The following is a 6,658-nucleotide window of genomic DNA, read 5'->3' as shown; positions in this document are numbered from 1 at the left end:
GAAATGGCCCAACTTGATGATCACTTTAGATAAGCTATTACCAGCAGGAGAGTGGGGCGGGAGGAGGTATTGTTTCATGGTCTCTGTGTGTATATAAAGTCTTCTGCAGTTTCCACGGTATGCATCCGATGAAGTGAGCTGTAGCTCACGAAAGCTCATGCTCAAATAAATTGGTTAGTCTCTAAGGTGCCACAAGTCCTCCTTTTCTTTTTGCTCTGTATAGGAATGTGCTACCAGTAGCACTTATCGATATGTGTAGATTGTAAGAAACTGCTATTGTATTAAACAGCTACCTGATGTAGCAAATGCCTACAGAGAGCAGTTTCTCACCCTATTGTGTACGTGAAATTGCTACATGTAGAAAAGTGCTATCTGTAGCAGTTAGCGATACATATAGATTGCAAGAAACAGCTTTTGTAAAAAGATGCTACTGTATTTGTACATGCTTGAAAACTGTTATCATATTTCAGTCTTCCCTCATTGGTCATGTTTTCTAGACCTTAAATTTTCACAAACTTTATAAGTGTACTCTCTATGCCATTATCTAGGTCAGCGGTCTCCAAAGTTTTTGGATTGCGCACCCCCACGGTGCCGCGGAAGAAAGGAGAGGGGAAGGCCTGCCGCAGGCATGTCGCCGGAAGGGAAGACCTGCTGCATGTGTGCAGAGCTGCCGCCCGTGCCTTCTGGCTGTGGTCCTCCTGCCGCGCACCCCCTGGGATCCACTGGCGCACCCCCTGGGGCATGCGCACGCTACTTTGGAGACCACTGATCTAGGTCATGTTTTCTAGAGCTTAAATTTATAAGTGTACTCTATGTACTCTCTATGCCATTATCTCAATCATTAAGATTTTGAATAGAAACATATCCAGAACTCATCCCTGAAGAACCCCACTCATTATGCCCATCTTATTTATCGTTATGTCCATCTAGGGTTCATGTCCATAGTTTGTTTATGAGAAGGTCATGGGAGACAGTATCAACAGCCTTACTAAAGGCAAGATATACCACATCTACTGCTTGTAGGCTTTTTACACTGTTAAAGAGAGTGATCAGGTTGGTTTTACATGTGAGACTGCTTGAAATACCTTTTTTAGCAAAGTTGTACCTGTCGCTGCTGCAAACTATAGGGATGTGCTACCTATGACACTACAATGCGATGAAGCTAATTCCTACAGACAGCACTTTCTCACGCCACTGGTATGTAAGGCTATCTGTAGGAATCAGCTACGTCAGCTGGCCTTAGTGAGTTCTTACCATTAGCAGTTCCTGTTAGCCTTGTGGTGTTCTGAACAACATTAGCTATTATGCTAAGAGAAAGTGAGATGGATTGGGTACAAGCTAAAGATATGACAGTCTTAACTCCTCTGCTGACAAAACATGAAAATAACTTTTTCCTTACATATGTTTCTGGATGGTACACAACTGTGGCCAGCTCAATTAGGGCCCAGCTGGCCCTGATAAGAGGGCTGTGGGCCAGAAGCTGGAGAAGTCTCACTCTAGCCCTGGAGTGAGTGGGAAGGGGACTAAGGTACCTGAAGTGGAGCAGTGCTGGGGAAGGGCACGGGGAGCTGGGGAGCTCCAGCCTGTTACCCCCAGGCTGCAGGTCTTGATGAAGGCCTTTGAAAAGGTACTGGGGCTGCAGAGGGGCAGCCTGGGGATAGGAAAAGGCAGCAGGTCCTAACCCCTTGCCAATGATGAGTGGCCATTACACTGCAGTCTGCCTCAGTGAGCGGGGGCTAGATGATGACTGGCAGTAGCCACTGAAGCAAGGTGGGTTTAGAGGGTTGGGGGTTCCCCTGGGAGGGGAAACCCAGAATAAGAGGTTACTGCGGGGACAGCACCCCAAGGTAAAGGGCACCGGAGTCCAGCAGGGACACGGGTACCAACAGCAGGCGAGACACTGGCCAGTCGGAGGTGCTCTGTACACTGGAGAGCTAATTCCCTAGACTACCAGCAGGGGGCGCTGCGCTGGTGAGTCTCGACCTCGCTACAGTGCCATTGGATTAGAGAAGCTTTTGTGGCAAGAACCACCAGGAGAGCAATGTATGTGTAATATAACTATGTTAAAAATGCCCACCTTAACCTATTATTTCCCAACTCATGAGGATAAAAGAACTAACACACTGGATACCAGTCATATTATAAACTTTAACTTTTCTTTGTGGGTCAGTTGGACAAGTCTGTACAAATTAATGAAGAAAAATAACCAAATTATCCAACTGACTGAAATCACACAGGCCCAGGTTCAGACATGCAGTCTGGCTATTTTACATCAGGGATCTGAAATATAAAGAGTATCTGCACAAGCAGAACAAATTATAACACACCATTGGTATGATATTCTTAAAAGATGGGCCCCCTCTTGGTCTTCAACTTTAAAAATTGTTACACCCAATTATTCTTTTCTGTGTTCTGATAAGTTTAATGTTAATTGTAAAGTGTGGTATGTTCTGTTGTTTCAAACAGCTCAGGTTGTTTCAAAAAAATTATACAGCCTTGAGACAATTACATAAAGTGTGATCCATTCAGTGCCTCTGGATTGAAGGGTCATTTGCGGGTCAATGTAGAGCTGAATTGACGAAATTGTTTCTTTTCTTTAATTATTTATTACTTATTAATATGACTTTATTTTGTATCAAATGAACAAACCAAATTTCACTGTTCTAACATTGTAACTCCTGTTTGCCTACCAACATTATAAATTGTTCGTTACACTTGTTTTAATAAGATTCTATATTGTAACTAAAACCCCATTTTAAAATGCTTACTCCATTTTGCAAAACCCTGTTGTAACCTCATGAACTTAGTTCAGGTGTGTGAATGAGGTATGCACAGATATCAACCTCCAGCTGCAGCCTGTCCTGATAAAGTTAAGTGCAAACACCAACGGCTGAAGATGCAGACAACAGCCTGACAAAGTAAGAAGAGTCCACCCCAAAAGAAAAGAAGAAAGGTACAACTGAAGCAAGATCAAAGACAGGTGCAACTGACGGGTGATCAATCACACCGAACCCAGAGGCAGCGTGACACAGCAAGACCTATAGACTCTGAATTCAAACTAAAAGCCTATAAAAAAGGATGGGTGAGATGGAAGACTGTGGGTAACATTCTTCTGCCAACGTCGAGGGGCATCTGTGCGCGCCCAACAGAGACCCAGCCCTTCCTCGTACCCGGCTTTCCTGGCCAGTTAGCCGCTACGAACCCAAGCTGCGAAATCAGGCCACGTACTCAAGCTACGTTCAGGACTGGTAACTATCCAGCAGCTGCAGAACATTTGAAGTGTGTGTGTGCGTATGTGTGTGTGTGTGTGAATATTAGGTATAAGCTATTGGTTATAGATCAAATTGTGTTATAATAAACGTGGCATCTTGCCTTGTCCCCTGAAACGATCCTGTGTAGTTTTATCTGTATCACATTTTATCTGTCCCTCCCCTGTTAACTCAAGAGTAAATAGTCCAGCTACAATTCTGATTTCAGCAGCAGATATTTTCACCCCTCTGGATCTATCACCTGGTGGTGGATAGAAGTTGCTGTGCCTCCCACCTCTCTTGTGTGGTGTAGTGGACAAAAGAGTGAGAGAGAAATGATTTTTGCAAACAAACAACAGATTTATTTAAGGGAAGTAACATCGGGAAAAGGAAAAAATCATGAACTATAAAAAACATAGGCCCTAAATAACCGGAACCTTGACTGTCTCTATAATGAACAGCCCCCGAGCGATGGGTGCTCACACCGTTTTTTTTTCAAGATGCATGTGCCAAAGTTCTGAGGCAAGCAGCTCTCTAGGAAACAGGTGTAACTGGTTCCAAATGTCTCTTGGCCTCTTTATGGAACTTTGGACGGAAAGAAACTTCACTCATTTTTGGAGACAATCTACCATTGTGCTTTATACAGACTTCCACTTCTGTCACCGTTACACACACTTAAGGAGTAAAGAGGTATCACCACCAAAATGACACTCAGAACTGTGGTACTCACGTCACCTCATTGCTCTCTCATTTAATTTTTGAGACGTTTTCTTCAGCCTTTGTCTTCACTGTTAAAACGTCACTTGTCTTGTGTTGTTTTCATTAGTTTTATTAGCAGTGAAAAAAAGGCCTATCTCTGCATAATGGGGACACCCGATATATTAGACACATCTGGACTATTCTTCAGTAAGTGATAATATCAGATCCTTCTCATTCTCAGTATGCTGAGCTGAAGGGTCTGTCTTCCCATCATCCAGATTGCTGGGACAATCACTTCTCACTGTTCAGTCTTTGTACCTCAGGTTGTTTCCAGTTATTCTTGTAGGCTGTCATTGTCCACCTTTTCTTTCTTCCCCCCACTTTCTGGAAGGCTCTTTGCTGTGACCTGGGTCAAACAGCACCCACTGTGTAGAGGTATCTGATCTTGGTCAAGAAGTCCCCATTGTATAGCACTATCGTTCAGAGGTTTCTATTGCACACAGTTCCTGGGGTAATCTTTATGTGTTTATGCTTTCATTCAATAAGCCACTAACATTGTCTGGCCTCATCCAACAGAGCACATTTGAAATACAGAGACATGGTCAATATTTCTAGCCTCAGATACAAACATTACATGCATACAGGTTGGATAAACACAGTCAATAGGTCTTAAGTTTTGCAATGATACCCCATATCAGCCATCTTGTATAAAGTATACATTAGCTATGTCATATCCATATCATAAGCATATTTTCATAAAGAATGTGGAGTATAATGTCACACCCCACATGTATGTTTGCTGATCTGCAAATACTAAAGGAGCATGCAGCTTTGGGTGAAAACGCTTATGACAATCGTGCACAGCCATGCAAGCTCCATGATTCTGTGTGAGATGGCAGACAGTGAGGAAGGCCAGACAGGTTAGTGGGTTTAGAAAAAAAGGTGTAAACGTTATGTATACGTTTATGTATGGGATACATATAAAATTAGTGGATGGTTAACAATGCATTATAAGAAGTTTGATCCCATGGCCACAACCACCCCTGTCTGACCTGTTTGGTACCCAGCATATATTGCAAAACCAAAGCTTCCCAAAATACAGTGGGTGGACAGTGGGATATCTATTCATGGTGCACCTCACTCTGAATCTATACAAGTGCTTCTGGTGAGTACCCTGACTGCTGAGGCAAAGAGTCCAGGAGGCATGCACACAAGTGACGTAGTAACCATAGTAAATCTATGCTGACATAACTTGAGTTAACCCACACTTAAAGTGTAGATATGGTCTTTGGTATACGAAATGTTTGGCAAAGCTAAGATTCATTCAGGTGTTTCGGCTCAAGGCATTGGAACTGGCCTTACTGAACCCTACAGGCTCAGGAACAAAGAGGCACAAAAAAAAGATATAATTTCTTTATTAAAAATTCTTGACTGGAGGGTGTATAACTCATAAATTTAGAATTCTTGTGGCTGTAAAGATATCTTGGGATTGTAGATGAATTTTCATTATACTTTGAAAGGAAAAACTATGAATGGATTGAACAAAGAATTAGATCAGTCCCTCAGGATAAGTAGATTGGCTATTAGCCAAGATAATTGTCACGGAGTCCCCGGGCGATGCTCTGGAACTGCTCCCTATGAAGCCAGTCAGGACTCTGGTGAAGTCTCCTCTCTGTGAGCAGACTATCTTCAGGGCAAGAAGCTCACACGGCTTCCTCCTTCCTGGATCTGACCTTGGAGCATTCAACATCCTCTCCCCCTCCGTGCGCTTCCCACAGCAAGTCTGCCCAGGTGGGGTCCTGGGGAAGCCAGAGGGTCCTGCACCCCAACTTCACAGTCAGACATGACTCTCAGCCAGCCAGTAAAACAGAGGTTTATTAGATGACAGGAACACTGTCTAAAATAGAGCTTGTAGGTACAGAGAACAGGACCCCTCAGCCGGGTCCATTTTGGGGGGGCAGTGAGCCACACAACCACATCTGCACTTCGCTCCACGTCCCCAGCCAGCCCCAAACTGACTCACTCTCCAGCCCTTCCTCCTCTGGGCTTTGTCCCTTTCCTGGGCAAGGAGGTCACCTGATTCCTTTGTTCTCCAACACCTTTAGCTATCACCTTGCAGGGGGGAAGGGCCCAGGCTATCAGTTGCCAGGAGACAGAGTGTTGGCCATTTATGTATGTTGGCCCTTTGCTTTGCAACAATTACATCCCCTTATCCCACCACCTAGAGACTTAAGAAATGCATAGGATGTTGTGGAAAACGAGTCATACTTTTTGTTTGGTTCAAACAATCTGAGGCCTTTTATTGAGTACAAGCATGCAGGGAGAGAGAGTCAGAGATGGTCACACGCAGGTGCCAGCCTGATTTCTCTCTGCCCTGCCCCTATAACACCAGTCTTATATAGGTCCATGTTCAAGTCGAACCGATTAGTAATTTTCCACCACTCAAGCATTATTAATAAAGCCTTATAAGGAAAATAAAAAAACAGCTTCATAATTAGCACAGTGCTGATGCACCTTGTCATTATCAAGATCTGCGGTTTGTTGTGGCAGCATTTTGACTAGGGACTTTTTGCAAGGTGGAGGGTGCATACAAGGGGCAGCTAGGGCCTTTTCAGAGGCCCTTTGGTTCTTATTTAGTTAGAAATTGGCCTAGTCCATTATTTGTGTCAAGTGCCATAGCCTAGCATACGTCAATGCTTTAGCTCAAGCCA

The sequence above is a fragment of the Caretta caretta genome, chromosome 10 (genome assembly GCF_965140235.1).
Source record: "Caretta caretta isolate rCarCar2 chromosome 10, rCarCar1.hap1, whole genome shotgun sequence".
Taxonomy (NCBI): domain Eukaryota; kingdom Metazoa; phylum Chordata; order Testudines; family Cheloniidae; genus Caretta; species Caretta caretta.
The sequence above is the reverse complement of the archived record's forward strand: the minus strand, read 5'-3'. Positions refer to the sequence as shown.